Raw genomic sequence first — 25,899 nt, 5'->3', positions numbered from 1 at the left:
CAATTGAGATCAATAAAAACTACCAACTACCTTCTCAGATATGAAGACTTTATAAAATTCGTCATAAGGATTTTTTAAAGAATTGGCATGAAAAATACTCTACCTAAAATGTAAGAAATATTCTCTTCATAGATGACAATTTTTTGACTTCATCATAGTTGTTCTTAAATTATGGTTCACGAGGTCAATGGCTTAAGAATATTACCATTTTTTTTTATTATTCTATCCCTGGTTGAATCTGGCTGAAAGTTAGTATACAACTTTGCTATTGTCAAAGTTCCTAGGTCATTTCCAACATACACATTAGTGTATAACAGATTTGCTGTCATTGGACAAGATTTCTGAGTGTATTTACCATGTAACAAGATGAACAAATAGATCAGCGCATTTTGACAAATAATTATGCTTGTTTACTTATTAGGTTCATATCTAATAAGACCTTGACATAAACTTTTAGGCTTCGTGCCATTTTATTCAGAAAAGCTACTTAGGCTGGGTGGTGGTGGCACATGCCTTTAATCCCAGCACTCGGGAGGCAGAGGCAGGGGGATCTCTGGGAGTTCGAGGCCAGCCTGGTCTACAAGAGCTAGTTCTGGGACAGGCACCAAAGCTACAGAGAAACCCTGTCTTGAAAAACAAACAAACAAAAAACAACAACAAAAAACCACCACCACCACCAACAACAACAACAACAAAAAACAAACCAGAAAAGCTACTTGCTTGCTTTAAAATGCACAGAACAAATCATGGCACTAAATCTTTGCCTTAGTCACCGTTAACTGCTTATTGCATGATTCTGTATTCTTCCCTTTGCGTCTGCTCACCAAATTGCATTTTCTTCTAAAACTATGATTTGCCAAGTAACTGATCATGTATTAGAAGTTTCACTAGGAGAAGGATAGTTCATGTTGGTGTTTTCCAGACAGTGAATAGGTATGGTCACTGCTGGCATATGAACTTTTCCTACAAATGTCATATTTTTACTTTCTTTTTATTTATTCTTTGTGTCTTTTACATCATGCATCTTGATTGCATTTTTTTCCTGTCTTTGCGTTTCAGTCCTTGCAGCCCACTCACGATCCCCCCGCCAGGATAAAATTTAAGAGGGAAAAGAAAAAATGGAGGAGAGGAATCTTGTCATAAAAACTGTAGTGTGACATAGTGAGTCACACACTAAACTCTTTTATCCATGTATCTTTACTTGCAAGTGCTCATTGGTCATTGGTCTGATTAAAGGTATCTGGTTTCTGCTATACTATCGATGCTGGGCCCTCACTGGGACTCCTCTTGTTTATTATGTTGTTGTCCTGCTTTGGATCTGCAGAACGGGTCCCTTTATGTACTCCAGCAAATCACACCTTGAGTGGACACTGGGGTGGGCCAACCTATAATCCCACTCTGGGCCTGTCTAGTTGCAAAGTTACTTAGCCTTCCAGTTATCCCTTGTCTTCTCCTTGAGGGTGAGTACTTCTTCATTGACTTGGGGAGTTTACTCTTTGTAGGAATGAGCAAAATTCAGAGCCATCTGTCCTGCTTTCATGTTCACATGGTCAGATCTCCCACATCCCCACCTTCAGGGTCAGCCCTGGAAAACTTATGTGGTTAGATATTCAAGTTCTACTGTTCTCTCTTTGCCTCGTGACTCTGAAACTGCATGAAATAGAGTCAGTTTTTAAAGTATCGTTTCTTTTTGTTTTTAATTTTTTATTGTTGTTTTATTAGCATTATGTCTATGTGATGGAGTCAGATCTCCTGGAGCTGGAGTTAAGACAGTTCTGAGTTGCCATGTGGGTGCTGGGAACTTGTCCTCTGGAAGAGCAGCCAGTGTTCTTAACCACTGAGACATCTCTTGAGCCTCCTTGCTTTTAATTTTTCAAGGCTATCACATAGTTTTCTTTGAAACCAGTTAATAGGATGACTGAAGAGCATCATACAAGGAAAAGTTGGAAAGAGTCATCAAAAGATAAGTTTAATTGCCATATTAAAAGTGTGGTGCTTCAAGGAGCTTTCAGCAAGTGATGAACGTTTCCTACACTTAAAACGCTTGATCCAATGACGCAGGAGGGATGTCTGGCTTTAAGCATTGTAAGACTACACATCGCACCACTAGTGATGCAGCACAGAACTAGTCTGGGGAGGGATGAAACTAAAGAAACAATAACAGGAATGCAGAGGAGACAGGCAAGAGGATGATGATAGAAAGTTGGGATACAACCTGAGATTGCCAAACTGAGTGAGGGCTTGTCTCTTTCAAGAAATAGAGGGAAACAAAACACAAATATCAAGATTAGAAGAAAATTCATCAGTTTTCACTACTTACATTCAAGATATGCAGACACTATCTGAACAGGAAAGCCCATAGACAGCGGCCTATGTAGTAGTAACACCTGCCTTGAATAATTTGCACCTGACAAACTATTTTTGTAACAGAAGACACCTCTGAGAAGCAGCTACAGCTAAGTTTTGGGAAGCTCTCACAAATTTAATGACACAGTGAAAGAAGGAACCAACTGAGAAAGAGAATAAAAAGCTTGCTGTGGCACCTTTATCCCAGCACTCAGGAGGCAGAGGCAGGATGATCTCTATGAGTTCCAGGATAGTCTAATCTACAAAGTGTGTTGCAGCCCAGTCAGGTCTGCATAGTGAGGCTTTTCAAGTCAACATGAAAAAGAAAGAAACAGAGAAGAGAGATTCTGGGAAAACAAGACATCAGGCTAAGTTCCAGGAAAATCTCAGTCAAATCTTAGCTTTAATATTTGCTAATGTTTGATGCTACCCAACTTATCTACTATCAATCATCTACTATGTAAAAATGTGAGCGGTAACATACAACTTAAGATTCTTGGTATAAGATTTTAGATCACGTATACAAAGAAACAACACAGTGCCTGCCCTTTTCTAAATATTCATCTAAATCCAGTCATATTAAGATTAGTTTGGTTTTTCAGTCTGATACTTCGCTTCATGAAGGATAAAAGTCATGTTATTTTTTTTTTTCAAACTATGTGCAGGATGCTCACAACCCTGGAAGGAAAAGACTGAGAAACAGGAACAGACAGCCAAAAGAGCGCTGTCTTTGTTGCCATCATTTCCCCCTCAGGCTTTCATAGAATTCCAAAGATTTAGTTAAGGTGTAGGGAGTAGAAGAAGTATTTGGTTCCTGACATGATCCAAAAGCATAGTGAGTTCACACTGGTGCCCTTCTTCTTTCTCCTTACATAACTGACAGCACTGCCGTAGAGGGTCATGAGGTTTTCTTCTAATAAGGGAGCCTTACCAATCCTCCTTCCTCTGCACATATAGTGAGGTAGAAACCACTTCTCCCACCCCCACTCCTGCCAAGGGTTTCAGCTTCATTTTATATTGTAGTAAGTTAAACATAACTTATCAATAGTTAAGAAAATTAAAAAAAAAATAAAGAATTACACCCAACTTTGACCCCTGGCCTCCACATTTAGGCATACCATGCATACAGATACTCACATACAAGTATGCTCCCCGCCCCCACCATACACACATATAATATGAAATCCTGCAGTCACTGTGGCAACCACCATGGAGTTTTTCCAGACATCAAAATCTAACATAGAATTATAATATATTTGCCTGGAAGAATCTAAAGCAAAACCTACATATTCACAATATATTCACAAAGGTACAAACAACCTGAGCTGTCAGATGAATGGGTAAGTCATGCAGTGTGTATACATAACAGTGTGATTCAGCTACCAGACAGGAAGAAAATTCCAACAGATAGAGCAGTTTGGGTGGAACATAAAGGTGGAACTTGAATGAAAAATAAAAATAGACATAAATATCTGAACTCAATTATATGAGTGATCCATTTCATAATCAGAAAGTATTAGCAAGGGTTAGATGGAGACAGGAAAGGGAAGTACTTGACAGGGATACAGTTTCAGAAAGTTCCAGAGCTATACAACAATGCCAAATGCTCTTAATAACTCTGAATGATATTTAAAAGCACTGTTTCTTAAGAAGCAAGTATACTGTTTATGAATCTGTGATGAGAAATTTATAACGTGTTGCATGATCTAGTCACTTTGAATATAATTTCTAAAACCTGAAATTTTAATCTGTTAATAAGATAGTCGTTTTTATTCATAATATATTCTAATACCAAGCCAATAATTTGAAATTAAGTGAGTATTCAGGAAATTCTCATTAAGGATTATTTTATATATACAGATTCTGTTTGTATATAAAGAAACTGTTCTTTCCTCTGTTTATGATTAAAAAATATCTATATGTACCAAAACACTTACATCTTTCTGCTCCTATAACTTGTGTCTCTATGCTGCATTGAACATTTAAGATAAAACATGTATCTATCGTAAATAGTCTCACAATCAGTTCTATCAAATTATAGGTACAGCTATCAATCTCATGATTATCCCATACAGGCAACTTCTATTCCTTCCCTGTCTTCTCTTCTTTTCCTTCTTCTTTTTTGTATGTCCTTAAAAGTGATACAGTAACTTAGTGTTGTAACAACTTTGTCAATTAAGTAGTTTTGTCATCAGTAATTTTATCACGAACCTTCCTAGTAGTCTAAACACTAGTTATTTTTTGAGCCCTTCCTATGTTTGCTGCAAATTCCTGTGTCAAGTTAACAGCAATGGATTTCATTCACTCACTCCATCATTCACCGCTAATCGTGTTCTGTGTAGAAAAGAAAAGGGAGCTCTAGAAAAACCCATTTATTTTATGTAATATATATGATAAAGTGCATATCAAGATTTTTATTAAAATAGAAACTCACCGCGAATGTTTGCTTGCAATGCTGACAGTATGCTCACAACTGTTGGTTCCAAAAGCATTGTGAAGAATTTTAATGATCTGCATTGTAAGAAAGGCATTAGCATTAACTAAAGGTGGTAAAAATCTCTAGTTCTAATTTGCAAACTCTGTTTTTTTTTTTTTCTTCTTGTTTTATCACTTCCTGTTTTACATTGGATTCTGTTACATGGATAGGTACAGCTTCTGTGATGAGTTGAAACTGATTGGGTACAAGCAACTTAAAATGAAAGAAGCTGACTAAAAGCCAAGCTATCCCTGACAAAAGTGTACTCAACATATTTCTGTAAAAGGGGAAAATCGAAACCATTTATTGATAAGCTGGTGTTTAGATTTCTAAATTTTCCAGTTTGTAAGAAGAAGAAAAAGGCAACCAATAAAAAACCTTGGCAATAGCCTGCGATTTTTAAAATTATCTAAGGAATCAAAAAGATGTAGCTGTCTCTCATTCCTAGCTCTTGAGGTTTTGCTTGGGAGTATAAAATGTCTAGTAATATCGGTGTCTGCCCCAGTATATGGTGACTCCATTTAGATTCCTTTTGTATATGCATGTATTTTAGAAAGCTTCTACAATTGTAGGTTTCAATGTAGTTTTTCATAAGGCCCTCCCCCAACCAAAAAGCCATCTGTAATTGATACCTGCTATCAAAGGGAAAGTCAGTTTTCTCTACAAGAGCATCACTTGGTGTATTTACCACACTCGGGGTAGGCTCCATCCCCAGGAATAGTTAGCAAATGCAAAATGAACTTCATGTTCTTTTGGGGTAATTTATTTTGTTTTGGCTTTTTTGTATTATTGGTTTATTTATCAATTTAGATTTTATTTTATTGTTTTGTGTATATGCCTTTTTGAAATGGAGGAGAAATATGTCCTTGTTTTTCTTGGTTTTCAAGATTAATATCACATGACTGGCTTTGTATTTCTGACACAGTTTAAAACCCTAAAACATCAAATATAATTTTGCTTGCATAATAATTCAGTCATATCAGCACATTTGTCTTCAGTTTGATTCAGTTGTCTCATGACTCTGATATGTGCGATTTATACTTGACCAGCAGTAAAATATTTTTGATAATTTTCAATATATTTTATTTTAAAATTATTTAACTTTTTTGTGCTATCAAGTTTTATTTCTGAAAGAAGTTGTAAATAAAACGTAGTGAAGAATATGGCTTTTAGTATTTAATATAAATAAATATTTGCTATTATTAATTCCAGAAATAAGTATTTTATTTATTTTTAAAATGTTGCATAGTTAAAACCATGACAATATTAACTCCATAGAATTTTGATTGAATCTATATTTCCATTCATATTTATTTTATATGATGATCAACACTTTTAGTGGGTCTTGATTCTATTTATTTAAGTAACAATGGACAATACTGTGTATAATAATGATTCTTTTCATAGTGTTAAATGATAGCAAATTTTAAATATTACTTTGGAAAAAACTCTATTGTTCACAGATCAAAGATACTTCATATTACCTAAAAAAGTAAGTATAGTGCTGGGATAGCGGGATTCTGCAGGTGACGGGACTGCATAATATTTAAACAATTGTTGCCATTAATAATGCATAAGTTTATTAGTATTAAATTACTCCATAAGTTTTACAGGAAACATTTTATCATTTAAAAATTATTTCATTTCTCAAAGACTTATATGGGGATATTTTAAAGCCCTTAGGATTCATCAAAGTGTAGCATTTTTAAAATGGAAAACAGCCTTCAGTAATATCCCTTTCCCTAAAATGGTGGTGATTGTGAAGGACCTAATATGATTTGGCAAGAAGTGCCTTGTGTACTTCAATCAAGAACTGATTTAATCTCATTACAAAAGCTATAATGGTTTTATTGAACTCCTATCTAGTGTCTACTGGTCTAGTCATGTGGGCAGAAAATTACTTCCTTTTTGTTCTTTTTAACTCAAGATGTTTTTGAAAAGGAAATTAAAGTTATCAAGATAATGTAGCTGATGCTAAGAAGAAGACTTTGAAGTTGGAAGCAGTAGAGCTGGAGTTAAGTCACCCTGGCTTGTATGGGGTGTTCAGATACCTCGTGTTTATTGCAGTGTGGTCACCCTCCTTCCAGAGGGAGGCAAATAGGATTTGTTTCATATTTTCTTTGAAATTACCATCACACTACCCTTCTTCCCAAAATAATTCATATATCGCTAGCATCTCCCACAAGTTCAACAGACCTCTCTGAGAAATGGCTCTCTAAAACTATGGAAAAGAGGCTATGCTTCTGTTCCTTTGTAGTCTAAATTGTTAGAAAGACATTTACTGACGTGTATCATGATGCTCATGGAGTTAACATGGTTTGGGGATACAGGGCAAAGCACACAAATACTACAGTGGAGGGAGGTGTTTAAGTTTTCCTTGGGAGAGCTCTCTAGATGCTCTTAGTAAGATGGGCAAGAAAATTTCCAGAATAGAGGAGGTCTCAGTGAGCTTGGCTGAGTCTTCCCTCAAGGCTCTAGTGATACTTCTAGTATCAATTATCACACTAGCATCGTCTTTGGTAGAAAAAAAAAAAAAAAAAAAAAAAAAAAAAAAAAAAAAAAAAAAAAAAAAAAACCTGTTTCCTAAGTGAAAAGACATTGTGTTTTTTTTTTTTTTTTTTTTTTTTTTTTTTTTTTTTTTTTTTTGCTTTTTTCGAGACACGGTTTCTCTGTGGTTTTGGAGCCTGTCCTGGACCTAGCTCTTGTAGACCAGGCTGGTCTCAAACTCACAGAGATCCACCTGCCTCTGCCTCCCAAGTGCTGGGATTAAAGGCGTGCGCCACCACCGCCCGGCTACATTGTGTTTTTCTTGACATAATAACATGTCTTAGTTTTGTTTAGAATGTGTAGCCCTCATAACTGAAATCAAGATTTTTGTCACAAAATTGAATCCATGTGTCAGATTCTACTTTTTTAGGAATTCAACAGTTGTCATGTAAGTGTAAGAAGGGCTGTGTTTCCAAGGACAATCACTTCTCTCTTGTTTGTGTTTTTAAATTTTCCTTGCGTGTTACTTTGTTTAATTTACTATTTTGTTTTGTTTGGATTTCCTTAAGGAGACTCTGCATGTGTCCTGGGCTGACCATGAACACAAATTCTCCTGTTTCTGTCTCTGTAGTACTGGGATTGTAAGAGGGAACCTGGATTGGACTGTCTTATTTATTGAGACTATATTCTTTTTATTCATGCTTGAATTTACTGATTCCAAACGAGAATTTTACTTGGCAACTCTGCTGTTTCACATCTGTGTTTGATTATTCACCCACTAGAACACAATTACGTGTGTGTGTCTGTGTAAATGAATGAATAGATATACATAATATTATTATCTATGTACACACACACACACACACACACACACACACATATATATATAGTTGCACACAGCCATGCACACCAATAGATTCCCAAGAACTGTACAGAACCTAGAATGTTTTGTGTGTTTTATCTATCATCTTAAATATGGTGTTCTGGAAGAATATTAACACAAAAACAATAATGAGTAAATTTGTGGCTATTCAAAACTTGTTTTCTCTTAACGACTTCTGAAAGTTTAATATGCAATCATTTTTAACTGTCCCATGTTCTAACAGACCATACTCCATCCTTCTTTTCATCAAGAAGATAAAAAGTGGACTTGGGAAGCAAATTCAGGAATGGTAGAGTTTTCATCAAAGCATCTTACACACAGGACCTATTTCAACAAATCCCATTGATCTGCATCTGCTCAGTTATACCTTTTTGATCTGAGAGAACACAAATAAACCCAAATACTTTAAAGCGGTTGCACAAGATGACTTAGGCAGCAACTGTACAGTTCTCAATCATTCTAGGACCCTTCCCCACTTTCACAATAAACTCTTTCTGAATGGAGATTAGACGTGGAATTTTTTTGTGCCAAAAAAGAATGTGTAAAAGTCCTGAAATGTTTCTCATAAGGCTAATTATATGATTACCTAGAATCATACTGCTGATACCAAAGGCATGAGAACTGGGATATCATGAAATCTGCTACTCAGATGTTTAAGCAGCTTTGTTTAAGGTTTTCAAAACTGGCCTCAATATCCAGGGCATCACTCAGGAAAATTCCTTCTGGAAAATCACAAAGACTGAGTTTGGATCCTCACCACCTATGTAACATTCAGACTTGGTGACATGTACCTGTAATAGCAGTCTCATGACAGAGGAGACAGTCTAGTCAAACAGTAAGCTCTGGGAACAGTGAGAGGTGGCCTCTCCTAAAGTAAATGGAGAAACGATAGAGATAGATCCTTGATATTGATGCCTGACCTCCACATGAATGTGCACTCATGTGTACTTTCAACCACATGTCTGTGTTTATACACAAACATGTGTGTAATGGATGCTGGAGAAGGGAAGTCTGTGAAGTTTGATTTATTTAACTGACTTCCGTTCTACAGGTTCCAATCAATCAGCCAACGGCTGTATCCTTTGACAGGGGATCTGCCCTTTCCAAAGCAGGTAATGCCTCTGGACTCTGGCCTCTTGTTCTGTGTCTCTGCTCTTGCCCGTTCCAGGAGTGAATATAATCTACATTATTGTCTGCTGTCCACTGTGGTTTCCCTACACTCTAACCATACCTTTGCAATTAGACTTGGAGAATTATTCCACTGATAATATCCTCTCCTATTCAGAGTTAATAATTTCTTAAACTCATTTCCCTTTCTTTTCTTATGCATAAGTTTTATGCATTTAGAACCTTTCTTTCTACTAAGAGACCCATTTTCTTTCTTTGTTTTACCCAGATTACCTTGATGGTCTTTCTAATGTTAATTTAGCTTCTCTAATTTTCTTTTAGGTCTCAAAACTGAGCACTTCAAAGTGTGTTACTTGAAAAGAAGTGGGTTAAACATTTTGCAGAGTTACTATTTTTGTTTAGGGTCACTTTGCAAGGGTTTAGTTTTTATGAACCATAAAATATGTAGATAATAGGAGCAAATAGGACTGAAATCCAAATTAGGCAATGGTCCACCTGTCAGAGCTTGGATTCAGGTATAAAACAGCCCTGTTGCATAAAACAAGCACTTGCACTTTCTTATCCTTCTCCTTTTGCTGAGAGATGGCTACTCTCAGAGGGTAGTCTCTGTAGCAAAGAAGAGATCTCATATATATATGATATATATATATAATGTTTATATCCCATATATATCATGTATATATTCATATATACAAATTACATAGTTAACAGATATCTCCCTTCCATTTCCTCCCTCCAAACCCTCCCATATAACCTCCCTTCTTTCCTCCAGATTCATGCCCCCTTTCTTTCACTAATTGTTAGTGAATTAAAATGTGTGTATGAATATACATATGTCTTACACATACAACCTGTTCAGTCTGCACAACGTTGCTTGTTTTCACTGGGCAAGCAAGTGGTATACTCTTCCCAGGAGAGGACCACCTCTTCTGCTCCCAGATTTCCTAAGCTACCTGTAGTTCTTTGTGTAGGATTGAGATTTGTGAGCTTTGGCATAATCTCTATTAGAAATATATAAGCATTTCTCCTTGTATGCACAGATAAGTAGTCTTCATCCATCCTCAAGTGAGCTTTATGTAACAAATGGAAACCACTACAGAAAACCTCAACCCATAGAAATGCATAGTTATGGAATGCACTCTTGATGGGTACAAATAGAAAACGCTCCCACAACTAAGGTTCAGGGATCATTGCAAAAGACAGAGTTGAAAGACTGTAAGATCAGGGAGTTTGCTGTGAGATCGTGTCTCCTAAAACCATCAAAATCTACAGACACATTCTCACCAACATGATTGCCCAGATGTGATTTAAAAAAGAATTACACTAATGGAGATGACAAGTAGACTATATATATGTATATATAAAACCCGGAGCCATATATATATGGGATATATATATATATATATCCCAAGGCTCCGGTTACATTGCCATTATCATTTCTGTTTTGACTGCCTTAAAGTGCTAGAACAAGCTTTTCAATTTTTGAATCAGAGTACATGATATTTAGCATAGGAAGCTAAGAAAGACATTTTGTGTCCCGAGTGGTGGAACCTTTCTTCTATTTGGCTAGCAAGGACTCCTTTATTTGTTAACAGTTATATTACTATCGTCTATCAGATTTCTGTAGCCTGTTGAATGGCAGCCAGTGCGATTGGGCTTCAATGAAAACATGAAATTAAGCCATAAATGTGAGATATTTTTAAAACTGACTTGGCACCTCATAGTCAACAAACTCTGATGCACTTAGAGATTCTCTCAGCCAAATAATGCACCCTCATAATTTATCAGTCAGGCAAAATTTAAATGGAAATGACAAACACAAACACAGTATAAGCATGAACATGGAATGCCATCTTTTAAAAATGTTAAGAAATTTGGATCAGACTCATCTGTGAATTATTTAGAAACTGTTCATTCCTCATTCACATTCATGCAATTCAGTCAGTCTTCACATGGGTTTTTTCTTTCTCCTGGGGCATCTCATGACTTGATATTCTGGGGTCAGTTTGCTTCTTACCAGTCAACCCAGTTTCTTCTTTACTAGACCTTCAATGAAATGCAGGAAACAGGAATAGTGGTTCTTAGAAAAGCAGACGTTCTGGGATGCTCCAGCAATCGTGTTTCAGGCATGTGATGACTCTCTTCTGGCTAAGCAATAGGCTGGGCGGTGGTGGCGCATGCCTTTAATCCCAGCACTCGGGAGGCAGAGGCAGGCGGATCTCTGGGAGTTCGAGGCCAGCCTGGTCTACAAGAGCTAGTTCCAGGACAGGCTGCAAAGCCACAGAGAAACCCTGTCTCGAAAAACAAAAACAAAAACAAAAAACAAAACAAAACAAAAAAGCAATACACACTATGACCCTCACCGGCCATAGGTCTCTTTAAGATTAGGGAGTGGTGACTCAGTGCGTGCATCCACAATATTCTCCCGTACATTTTAATTAGCATTGTTTCAATCTTTCAAAATATTCTAGGATAATAAACTTAATTTTTTGAGGTTCTGCATGTGAGTCTCATTGCTATAAAAAAATGTACCTTAAAATTATCTCTGCTATGTCTTGATAAGAATATTGGGTTCTGGCATAAACATTCTTATCTCTTATATGAAATATTTAAATGTTTTGTTTATAAAGTAGGTAATGGAATTATAATTTTTGATTTTGACATAATTAAAGTAACAATTCTTTAAAACAAGTAAATATAGATGGGAAACAGTTTCAGAATAGAGAAGAAAATACTTTTTCACAAATGACAGTACAATAAAGCTTCTTCAACATATGGACCTTTATCCTCCTAAGCTAAAAAATATATATTATCTCCATAAACAGCTAGATTTTAAAATAGAACTGCAGAGCAGATAGCAAATAATTTTCTTTATATAGAACTTTAAGATTTCATGGTATTAATTTATAATTATATGCAAAAATTGTCTCCATTTTTCCCTCCTAGCTGGACAATTTTAAACTAATCACTTACAATTGTTCTTGAGAGTTTAGTGACCAGAAAATTTACAAATACTGTGGCTGCCAGAGAAGCAGGAAGTGCACAAACAGATTGAAGGAAACACTGCAGGCAAAATTTGGTCATCGTTAGTTACCACTGTGGATACTGCAGAAAATTGAAATGTTTGCCTTACTGAGAATTGAAAATGTTGCAAAGTTTCTTTGTAACATTCTATATATACGTACTTGTAATCATCTTATGACATATTGTTGTTGTATTGTGTGGACCATGTTTTGCAATTCATTTGTACTCAATAGATCCAAGATATCTTAATTGTCAAAACTTCATCTGTACTTTTATAGTACATAAAATCTCACATGATGCTAAAAGTTTACAACACATATTATCAATTTTTATCAATTCTCACTTCACTGCTTTCTTCTTATATCAGTACAATTATCGTATTGGGGTTTAGTCTTCCTTTAATAAAATCATTTCATATTCTTTCTAAGTCATCACTAAATAATTAGTCAATTACTGTTCTTGTAAAAGCATGACTGGACTTGGAATTCTATGAATTAAATGAAGTTAGGATACATTTATAAAGTACAGTAAATGGAAGTGTATTCTGTTCATTGGTTTTAGGTGTTAGGAAGAACTGATAAATAGAAAAGAGTAATTATCAGATGAAAAAGGCATCTATACCAATATGGTAAATATTGATAATATAGTAAAAGTGACTGACATGTTCAAAATGTGCCAATAGACATAGATACATGCTGAAAGCATGAACTAAATAATCATTTTACATGGATCTCTTTTGTTTTCTGTAGAGTTTAGTTTTTGCCATGTAACAACCTTTTTTTCTGAACATATTCTTTTTTTTATATATTTGGAAAACATGGAACAGGGAATGAGAGCCATGAGATAAATCAGATGTCTTTAAAGGTTATCCCTTTATAGTGTCTCCTACCCCTTCTTCTATATAATTCCTGGGCCTCGGAGAATAGATGTGATGTAGACAATTCTAGGGCTGAAAGATTTTAAGTGTTAGTGGAATACTTCAAGGAAATGGTGATTTGAACCACACCAGGCCAGATAAACATACAGGTTCCCAGTATACAAGAAATGCACAAACTTAATCCAGACAAAATGCCAATGCAGAGGTAGGGAATTGGACATATTCTAACACTAACTAAGAATCTATCCCCTATTGATAGTTGCTGGTAGAGGGAAAAAGAGTTTTCTCAAATGGATTTGACACTGGGTATATCTACCACACTCTAGCCCAAGGTGCATGCTCAGGAATATGTAGTTAACAAAAAAATGAGCTCATTTTCTTTCTGTCTTTTTTTAAGACACACAGAAAGAACATGAAATTTGGTGAGTAGGGTGGTGGAGAGAATCTAGAAGTAGTTGGAGAAGGAAAAATAAAGCAATCAAAATAAGTTCTACAAAATTCTCAAAGAATAAATAAAACTTTAAGAAGTCTCTGTTGATGCTTATGTACTCTGCTGCTGCTTCTCGAGGATGAAGGAAATCAGAGCTAATTACTCTTGGATATTGCTTTCCCTTCCTATTCTAATAGTGACTTCATTCTCTCATTGCTATTTTTAGTTTTAATGCTTACAGATGACCTTACTGTAAATATCTCTGTCAAGAACATTTCCCTAACACCTGTTACAAAATGCTACAGGCTTCCACGCACATGTGACAACATATTGGAATGATCCAGTTCATTTGACATAATGCAAATAGGTAGAGTGTATGTTGCCTAACATATTTAAGCGGCAGTATATTTTGATCAAGGGAGACTTTGTGAAGATTTTTGATGGCATAATGTATAAATATTCTTTCAGAATTTTATTATTGAAATAAACTAGCCAAAGGGACAGCACTAACAACCAGGTGCTTGGTTGTTTATGATAATGTGAAACATATGATAAAAAGTAGGTAATTTTCAGAATTTGCAAAGAACCGTTTTATATATATATATATATATATATATATACATAATTTTAAAGAATATGAATTCTTAGCTAATTAATTCTTTTATGAATGGCTTTTGCAACACACAGACATACATGCATCAATCAGTCAATTCATTGACAAGTTTGTTTGTGGGGGTGGCATTGTGCATGAGTGAGGCTCTCCCTTCACTATGTAAATTTTGAGGATTAGGATTAGAATTAAGCATTTTAACCAGTGGGCCATTGCACCAGTCCCTGACGAAGTCCTGAGCTTTAAAATTTTTAAGTAGATTAAAATGAGGAAATGGAAGCCTTTCTGGGGGTGGGTGGTTTCCTCTTGAATCATGCTCTATATGTTGAGGAACTAGGTAATACTTAGCACCATCTATCAGTATAGGAATAATCAAAATTTGTATACGCCACAGTCATTATTGGCTCAATATAATATAGAATTAAAAGTTTAACTATATGACTTTATTTATTTATTTAAAAAGGGTGTTTTACTACCTAATATGAACAACATCTTTGTGCGTGGTTTATTCAGTTATAACTGAAATTACGCAGTTCCTAGCTTGTCTTAAAAGAACCTTTATCACAAATGCATACAAACACACACACATACACAAAGGCACACAAACAATAACACACCTTGCTCAGATACACACACCATCTTGCACGTATATTCTCCTAATTCAACCACAAGGTGGTATAAAGGAGGCCACAGTGACTACTTCACAATAATTTTTTAAAAACAGCCTAAAAGTTCAAAATAATATTTTTCCTGAATATTTCTTCTCTTTTGGACTAGTATGTGTATGTCCAAAAGATAAGGGAGGTGGTTAGGACCCTAAATCAGGTGCAGGAGTTCTGAGGAGCAAGAACTATTAGATTTTGAAGTGTACCAATGCCTGTTTTGCTGCAAGGCACACAGGTACCTATCAAGTATAGTATCTCTTTTAGGCACACACTGATGATAACGGTCACTAGCCTTGGTGCACGGTACGTATCAGATGCTCCATCATGAGTATTGTGCGCTTTCTGAGTGTAACACTGTCTGAGCAAAATGCTGATTATTCTGTTAACAGCACTGTCAATTCTTGCTTTGTATATGAGTAGTTTTATTATTAATAATGATATTTTGTTTAGATTAGTCTGGGTTTTACTTGTGTTTCAAAACTTATCCATTATTTTATAGCCCTTTGTTTTTGATTGCTGATTTAAAAAAAATCACTGATTATAGTTTTAAAAACATTTCCATCTCTGAGAATTATTGCTTAAATGATAGGCTTTTCATCTTGAAAGCTTCTTAGTTTTCCGTTTTCAAGAGTCACTTCAAGTAGAAGCTTCTTACCTAATTACTTTCTAATATATGTGTCTTGCTATCAAATAATTATCAAGAAAAGCAATACGCACAGAAAGTGAATGGCTCCGCTGTAATATGCTGTGTTCCCAGAGCAGAGCTGGTCTTAGTTCCTTAGCCTTTAAGACTTAGTGAAATGCAAGCATAAACATAATACACATCAAAAAACAAATTGCAGAGAAAGGAACATAATAATATTGGATTCCTAAGCTGCATTGCTGTCCTTGTTTATACACAGGGCTTAGGTTTGATTAGGTGGCGGAGAATGATGCAAATGGCATAACAAATCTCTATTAATTGGGAAAGATTTCCCTAAGGATGCAGATTTGAAATTCTCTTCTAAAGGAGTTGAGTCTAGCAGGATGCTAGAAAAGGGATTCTTGAATGTATGACACCTTGTTACCATAAAGGGATAAGGAGAGATTAGGAACAATGAAAGAGAGATGTATCTTGGGAGCGTATTGGGAAACAATGAAGTCCACACTAAGGTTTTTCTATGTACATTGGGGTCATATCACGTTTGATGACCTGGATGACCACTGAGAGAATGTCATTAGATAAGAGGAACAATTTAAACAGAAAGCCCAGTGAGGTGGCAAGTGACTAAGGACTGTGGCAGTGGTCTTAGTCATGGTGATGCTGGTGGTGATAAATCCTATCAAATATAAATATATGTATTTGACAGACATACAGACCTCACTCAGTATGTGTAATCCTTTAATGACGTTTGTTTATTTGTTTCTACTTCTTTCATAGCCCTGTGTTTAAGGCAATTGTAAGAGATTTTGAAGAATAAAGATATGAGTATAGTATGCCAAAATATAGAAATATCGGGGAGAAAGTCCAGTCCAACTATTTGCTCTTCAATCTTGGGCTATTTTGGAATGAAAGTAGCAGTGCTAAAAAAAGTGACGGCTGCACCTGGTGCCTCTTTTCAGAGCTGATTATAATTTTATCTTGCACATTGTGATCATCAGCTGGGGAAGGCCTTGATATCCTTCAGGTCTTTAGTTATTTCAAATGCCTCTATTTAGAAATTTAGAAATCCCTAAATAAAAGTGGTAACTATTTTAATTACTCTCTGAAGGAAGCAAAGTCTTGGGCATTATCCTAAAATCTGTTGCTTTGTGAAGCTTTGGATATTTGAATAAGACTGTTGTGAGTTTTCACTTTGTGTAATGCTGCATAATGACGCCACGACTTTGTTAAACATTAATAAAATGAGGAGTTGCCTAAATGCGATTGTACCGTCCAACCAGGATTTTGGATACAGTGATCACCATAGGAAATTTTAGTTCAGAAGAGGCCAGAAAGTATAGCCTCATAGTCATAAATATGTCATCATGTCAAGTATATGCTAAGAGTCAGAGTAAAAATATGTTCTATTTAAAATGCATGTAGTTTTACTAGATGAGAGAGTGTTATTGAGAATGATAACTAACACGTCTTACTAAGAGCATTGCTTTGGTTTTAGTTAATGATTTTTATTTTGATTATTGCTTCATTTGTTTATGGGAAAGGGGGGTCTTACTGCCTGGAATGGTTGTATAAAACATTTTGCCATCTATTCTCAGTGGAAATCACAAGAGCCTTGAACTACTTGGTTGTGTGGTTGTTTCTGAGCCCATTCTAAAAGAACTGGACATCACACCTAGTTTACCACCAGTAGTTCAACCCAAAAGAAAACAGTTCACAAACACAAAATGAAAAGAGGCTGATGTGAATCTACATTACATACAAACAGCTTTGGCTACAACTACAATCCACTAACATTTCTGCATGGGTTTTGATGGTTTCTAGAGAGGGCACATTTCCTGTTATTTCTCTATTTAATTCTTTATTATATTCAGTAAATATCATCTGTACATTCTAACAGACACTCTGTAGCGGTGTCCAACTTTGAAAAATCCCCACCATCATGTCGCATATTTACTTGCTAGCGAGATATTATTAGAAACCTGTGTTAGTGAAGGGTTTTTCTTTTATCAAGGATTTACCTTCTCAAGTCCACAGTAAGTTTTTATCTTCTACTGAGAGTTAGAAACTTCACTAATTCATTAACATAAAATGATGAAAATATTTTACAAAATGAATCTTTGCAAATCTCAAATGCATGGGGCTGGCTTTTTAAAATAAAAGATCATTGTTCTGAATGACTTTCGAAAAATTATACAAGTTTGAGGAGGCTTGTGTCCCTGAGGGCAGTTTTCCCTTGTCCACCATGAGTTTATTTCTGTCCTGCTCTTTGGGAACTCTGTACTGGTCATGACATAATCAGTTAGTAATTTATACTTTTGTTCATTGGTTCCAAAATTGCATGCTTTGCTGATTATGGAGGCAATACTAGGGAGAAATGAAAATAAATAGGAAAATAGCAGAACAAAAGACAATTCAAAAATGACATAAATGACAGGATTTTTAAAAAATCTGGAATAAAAAAAATCCATCTTGTTGATACCGTTTAAAGATACTTCTGTAATGAGTCATGGATGCTTGCATGTCCTTATACACAAAGCTGTTTATTTCATCCACAAGTATGAGCTGCAGATGATTTTTCAAGTTGTTTTTTTTTCCTTAGACATTTAGCAAAAACCTGGTCACAAATAAGGCTTGGAGACGAGTATTTTTCATATTGGTGATTTAGATTGAATCTGAGGAAACAAAGGGTAGTTTATGAGTTTAATTTACGGAAAGGATGTGGATTGAATGTGCAAGGATCCAATACCAGCACCGTGATGCTTAACTCCAGCTGTCTGTGTTTCTGTGAATGAGGTTCTAAAAAGGAAAATTTGCTTACACTGTTCCTTGCTGACACCGAGGTCTTCGCTTTATGGGTTTGCTTTCATTTGTTCATCTATAGTCATTTCTGATTTTGGCTGCTGCTGCTGCTGCAAAAAAAAAAAAAAAGATCAGATGCCCCTGATCCAAACAGGGTCTCATAGTATCATTGTAACACCAAGAAAAGGGACGACTGCCACTGATTTTATCATCGAATACAAGCAGCAGCATTATGACATTTAGCAAAGAAAAAGCATCCCACACTCTGTTCTTTGTTGCCACAGAAGATACATATTTATATTATTGTTCTTTCATATGAAGTCTTCATAAAATAAATAATATATTGCCTTACCTGTAAGTGCAATTATGACTAAATTATTAAAGAAATGGTGCAGTGGCTCCTTCCGAGTAAATCTTTTACAACTTGCTCCATGGCTCAGCATAGGCGTGTTGTACAATAAGTGAGCCTGAAGCTAAGTTAAGCAGGCAGATTAGGGCTGTAATATAGTATCAGAAGTCATAAATCAAACGTGTTTGCAGATTTCCTTTCACATATTGCTCCTTCTTACTGTTCAGACAAGTCATAATTACACATCAGTAGGCATTGTGAACAGAGGAATGAGCTACAACATAACGCACAATAAACCCTGTCATATAAAAGCAAACTGGATAAAATAACAGAAGCAATACTCCATTTTACAACTTCACAGTAAAGAATTACACCATGCCATTGTATATTATTCTGATCAATCATGAATCCATCCACAATTGACAGCTCAGGGGGTTGAAATTTACCATTGAAGAATAGTTTCCAGTTTTGTTATTTTCCTCTTTGATTATACACATTAAGTATAAGATTGTGTGTGATTCTGAAAAGCCACAGGTACATAATATAACACTGCCCTGAACACTCTGCAATTAAATAAATTCTGCTAATGCTCTTTTAAAGCTTTTTTTATTAGACATACTTAAAATAATTCATGCCAGATGAACTATGAGTGGTTCTTTATTCATGTTTTATTAGTATTATAATTTTGAGTAATTATTCAGGTATTCCTGTTACCTTAGACCAAAGAGATGTTGACTTTGAAGTCTTTTCTGTTATTCTCAGGCTTAGATGATATTACCACTAAGCTCAAAGGGCCCTCCTTCATCACTAGGTTTGAGCTGAACATTGAAAATGGGATTTAATGAAACATGAGCAAATATTGGCTGTTTCAATTCTAATAAAACATTTAAAAGAACTAATAAATGTTAGGTAACTGTTGAATGCTAATCTGAAATTGCTACTACAGGTTTTATTTTACAGCTTTAACTTAGCAGGTGTTGTGGCATGGATTTTTTTTTTTTTTTTGCATGATCCATCACATACTGTTTTGAGAGATGTGGCGGTGGTGTTTTACTTACTCAGCCCTCATAAGAATTGAGTTATAGTTAATCTATCAGAAATACAGTGAAAGTAATTTTAATGTCAGAGAGTACATTCAAGACACAATGGAATTTCCTTCCATATGTTACTGGTTTATGTTTTAAGTAGTATTGACAGTAATGTGAAGGAGAATGCCCCTTATTGAGAAATGGGGGGTATTGTAATTATGGGCTACTTTAATTACTTTTATTTTGTTTATTCATTGATTTTCTTGTTCCTCTATATGCTTTTTTTTCTGGATTTTAGGATTTCCATGCAAAATTAGAATAAATAATTGGGCTAAAGTGAATGAACTTGAGTCAAGAATATTTTATGAAAATGTACACGACATTAGAATAGTGTACCCAAATTCAATCTTGATTTGACAAGAGTCCACTATGACCCTGATGATTAGGTCACATTTCTGAAGTCTACCCACATAAAGTAATAGTGATTATATCTGAGTCATAATAATTTGATTCATAATAATTGAACTATTTGATGATAAATATATATGTGCATGTGTATCTGTGTGCCTGACAGATTATATCTTATTTCCTCTTCAGTAGATATGAATATATATGTATATGTATATATGTATATATGTACACATCACTAATGTTATTCCAATTTTTTATATGTGCAAATTTCTTAAGATGAATACTTAAGCAGAGTGGCGCATGCCTATAATTCGCCATTCAGAAGGTTGAAGCATTACTGCTGTGAGTTTAAGGCCAACCTGATTACATAGTGAATGTTCAGCTTGGTAGGTTTACTTAGCAAGATCCTGTCTCGAAAATATACTAAAATAAAAGATTAATCAACGCTACCATGGAGAAGCCAGCATCTGAACCAAGGTGGTCCAAGTTGGAATGTCTTAGTGGCAATTATTCTCAATTGCTGTCTCTTAGGTAAATCCCATCATACCTAATTCTAGCAAATTAAATTCTCTCCTCATGAGAAGGTTCCTATCTAAATGGCTCAATTCGAATTTGATGCTGTGCTAAGTCCTATTTTGGCTTGAATGTTCCCAGTACCTGCACTGTGCACACCTGCGAGGGAACTTGGAGAAGACAAAGCAGCTGGATTCTCACCAGCATCACCTGCACCTTCCTTCCTGAAACAGAACAGTGTCTGATGGGTTTTCTTCATTTACTCTTTTTTATCTTCAATTTTCTTAAGCCTTTTATAAAAATCAAATCTCTATTTTAAAAAATAAAACTGATTAAATATGCCTCTAGTACAGAAGGACGGGTTCTACTGAACCCCCTATTTGAAGACAATTATTTTTGGTGGTGGTAAGACAAAATTATGACTTTTGTCATTGAAATAAAAAGGACATCTTCAGGCCTTTTCTATTCTTCTAGAAAATATTTAAATGAGGTGAAATAAATTTTAACATTAAAAATATATTATACAAAATTGGGACAAATTGACAATTTAGTACTATGCTCAAATTGTAATTTCTGTTTGGTAAACATTCAAAAGCTTATCTTCTGAATTGTCCTTGTTGAAATGTGACCTTATGGGGTAGAGGAAAACCTTTTAAAAAGATGCCTGGGCCTAGCTTCTGGAAACGTAGAAGTCTTATGATACTTCTGTAAGGGGATGTTTAAGTGACATGCAGTCCTAAAAAAGATTTATAGACTTGAAATCTCCATTTAGGAAATAATTCCCTTTTCGAATGTGAAGTTTTTGTGCCAACTGTCACTAAGCACTGGCGAACAACTGGTAGACCAGGTTTCCCCTCTATTAATTCTTCTATGAATACAAATGGAAATGAAGATGAGGAAGAAAGGCCAACAAGCTCCATGTTGAAAAAGTAGCACTGCAGCTTGCTAAACTCCTTTTCTTTCATCTCATCAAAGCAATGTTCATATGTAGTTAGAAATGAAATCAAATAGAAAATTAGGGTTTTGATTTGTAAATTATTTGACATTGCCCCCAAAACTGTGGGTCAGACTAATAACTTATGAATTGCTTACTTAATGTTGACAATAATGCCAACATTTCAAATAAAGAAACATGAATGTTTCAAGGTTCTAAGATTTGTTTGTTTGTTTCTAATGCAGAACTAAATGTCATTCTCTCTCTCTCCTCTCTCTCTCTCTCTCTCTCTCTCTCTCTCTCTCTCTCTCTCTCTCTCTCTCTCCACACACGCATACACAGAGACACACACATGCACAGAGGGGGGCGAAATTAGTGTGTCTGTCAAGCTGAGAAGTGGCAAAGGGTAATTTGTCATTATCTAGAAATCTTGCTAACATCAGAAGGAATTGGTACAAAAGTATTATGAGACATCTGTTAACTGGATCAGCCAAATTACACATATACATTCTTTAAAATTTCTAAATAGTCATCACTTTCAATGGGTATCTATGTGGACAGCAAAACAGTATAAAATTCCGTTGAACTCCAACTGCACAGAAAACGCATTTTGGCAATAGAAAATATCGGCTTGAAAAATGGATGCTGAAATAATGAGTAATTCACAGTTGATTTGCAGTTTGGAGTTTGTGTAAGTATATGCAGCCACGGGGTTAAAAGGGCTTTCTTCCTCATTCATTTTCTTAGAAACTGTTATTATCCAGCCTGTTTAAATAGCAACTATGCAAATTTTTCATGCTTTATAACTGTTACACCAAAGAATTCTCAACCAATCAATTAATTCTATTTATTTTTCCTGATTGTCAGCAGATGAGGATCTAGTGAGAATGACACTTCTTTTTTTTTTTTTTTATTTTCAAGTTGGTTTGTGTCAAACTATGAAGTTCTTTTTTATGGAAGGATTTTGAAAGAAGAGAAAAATTGTAAAAGAAATGAAAATAAATATTCTATCTCCCTAGAAATTTAACTTCCTTTTTCTTCATTACTCTTTCTCTTATTCATATGAAAAAAAAACACACTCCAAAACCTTTTGTATTATTATTATTTAGTTTCATAAGAATTGCTTAGGATATACTGAAGGTGCTTAGCAATCACTGGAATATATTCTTCCAAAACTGTCTCCAGTTTTTAACCTATGTTAATACCTGTAGGATCAGGAAAGTAGTGTAAAATATTTGAATAATGGACTCTCATTTTTGTTGTTGAGGATGTTTTTGTGTAATGGGGTACTGCTTCGTGGCCTAGGGTCTCGTCTAACTTATCATGTATCTGCTTCCCCTGCCTGTGGCCCTACCCAGTACTTATTTTATGTATGCACCACCCATGTCCCACTGGAATCTCAGCTTGAGAAAGAATATTTTAAAGTACACCACTCTATAGATACCTGTGAAGTCATCAGCTCCAATAAGATCATGGATTAAAGAAGTAAATACAATGTCCTCAATTTCTATGATATCTATTATTCAAAATGGGAAAGAAGAAGGGAACTTCAGAAACAGGCTCCAGAAGACCCCTGCACTGCAACGGATCTAAACACTCCTATCTACAACCACCACTTCATTAAACTAGCATATCTAACCACATCCTAAGTACTTATCCTAATACCCACAGATAAGTGAAGTCCTTCACCCCTATCAAGAAATCTTCTCAAGTGAGAAGGGGAGGATAGGGAGAACTTGGGGGAATGGGATGGTTGGGATAATGGAAGGATGGATATGGGAGCAGGGAAGTATATATCTTTATTAAGGGAGCCATTTTAGGGTTGGCAAGAGCCTTGACTCTAGAGGGGTTCCCAGGGGTTCAGAGAGATGTACCCAACTAGGTCCTTGGGCAGCTTAGGAGAGAGAGCCTGAAATGGCCTGATCCTATAGCCATACTAACGAATATCTTGCATATCACCATACCACCATACAACCTTCATCTGGCGATGGATGGAGATAGAAACAGAGACCCACATTGGAGCAATGGATTGAGCTTCCAAGGTCCAAATGAGGAACAGAATGAGGGAGAACATGAGCAAGGAAGTCAAGATCGCAAAGAGAGCACCACCCACTGAGACGGTGGGGCTGATCTATTAGGAGATCACCAAGGCCAGCTGGACTGGGACTGAAAATGCATGGGATAAAACCGGATTCACTGAATATGGTGGACAATGAGGGCTGCTGAGAAGTCAAGGACAATGGCACTGAGTTTTTTTTTTTTTTTTTTTTTTTAGTTTTTCGAGACAGGGTTTCTCTGTGGTTTTGGAGCCTGTCCTGGAACTAGCTCTTGTAGACCAGGCTGGACTTGAACTCACAGAGATTCGCCTGCCTCTGCCTCCCGAGTGCTGGGATTAAAGGCGTGCGCCACCAACGCCCGGCTATGGCACTGAGTTTTGATCCTACTGCATGCACTGGCTTTGTGGGAGCCTAGCGGGTTTGGATGCTCACCTTCCTAGACCTGGATGGATGGGGGAGGACCTTGGACTGCCCACAGGGCAGGGAACCCTGACTGCTCTTTGGACTGGAGAAGGAGGGGGAGGGGAGTGGGGCATGGGGAGTGGGGGGAGGGGGAGGAAAAGGGAGGCAGGGAGGAGGCGGAAATTTTTAATTAAAAAAATTAATAAAAAAAAGAAAAAAATCTTCTCTTTACAGCAGAGACCACTACAGAAAACCAAAACCAATAAAAATGCAGAGTTGTGGACCCCGGTCCCTGTGGATGAATCTACAAGAAAAGTCCTGAACTTACGGCTCCTAAAACATTAGGAAAGAGTGGGTAGCAAAAAGGAGTCAGAGAATTAGAGATATGTCAGTAAGAGTGTGTCTCCAAGAATGTCAGAATATACAGTCATAAAGTCTCTCCAGGGCTGCCTAAATACTAGCTGAACAAGGACATTGACAGTAGACATAATAAAATGGAGTGGAAAGCCCAGGAGGCCTCAGCCTTACACAAAGAACTATAGGCAAGTAAGGAATGCTGAGAGCAGGAGAAATAATCTCCCCTACAGGAGAGAAATTAACTAATTATCCAATACCAAATGGTCATCCCTAAAACCATGCCTACAAGAAACATAATACAGGTTAAGTATGTTGTACTTATCGAAATATATATATATATATATATATATATATATATGTGTGTGTGTGTGTGTGTGTGTGTGTGTGTGTGTGTGTGTGTGCAACAGTAATTAATGAAAGATGAAGCCATGAATGTAAAAGACATAATATGGAGGAAAAGGAAGAGAGATTAATTATATTTTAACCCAAATACTAAAAGAAATAATTAAAAATACTGAGGTCAAGGCGTACAGTTCGGCTGATGGTAGGTTGTCAATGTACCAATTTTGTGTCCTATGTTTATTTTTTCATTGCTTTGTTCATGCTTCTTAGTGGAGGGAGAAGCTAGTGCATGCCTGGCTGTAGAATGTGGAATGGGCTTGAGTAAAGCAAGGATGCAGTAATCCAGTAATGCAGAATGAGAAACACCCAGCGTGTCAGCCTTCCAATGGCAATATTCTTGTGTTTCAATGAAGGCAAGAGTCAGCAGCTGGTTGGTACAGATGTTTATCTCCAGTATGGCAGACACAGAACATGAGACTGTGAGATCAGTTTGAACAAAGCTGTGATTATGTTGCTAGTTGAAGGAAATCAACCTAGAAAGGTCTTGTGAAGGTCCCGTGTCTGCCTTCTCTTGAGACATTGTTTTGAATGGTGCAGGATATAAGGCTGCTGTCTTTTAAAGTAGCAATGAAAATGTGAGCTAACATGAGGTTGAACTCCAATTTCCCCCCTCACTTTTCTGCATGATTCCTGTCTACCTCATTCTGACCCAGTGATCACACAGTTACCCCACATTTTACTGACTCGTTCTCTGATGAAAACGTATTGGTCCCTTCTTTTGTGCTTCTATTTGTCTTGGAAAATAAAATGAAACTTTACTTATTGGTAAAATGACCATTTTTCAAGGTGTAGATCTACCTATAACTCTTCTTCATTATCATTGTACCTGCTTAATACATTTTGGAGTATTTTATCACTGAGGTGTAACAAATATTGACACATCCGAATCATTAAAAATTGGTGTTTAGTTGTAGTATAGATGATATTCATTCATTTATATCTCATGACTGTAATAGTTTCTGCTTGTAATTATAAACAGACACTTGCTATTATCAATAAATAATATAAAACGAGAACGTACAGTGTTAACAAATGATCTTCAGTACCTGGTAGCAAATAAAGTATGGTGAACTAATTT

This window comes from Chionomys nivalis, chromosome 22 (genome assembly GCF_950005125.1).
Source record: "Chionomys nivalis chromosome 22, mChiNiv1.1, whole genome shotgun sequence".
In the NCBI taxonomy this organism is placed as follows: Eukaryota; Metazoa; Chordata; class Mammalia; order Rodentia; family Cricetidae; genus Chionomys; species Chionomys nivalis.
Note: the sequence above shows the minus strand (reverse complement) of the source record.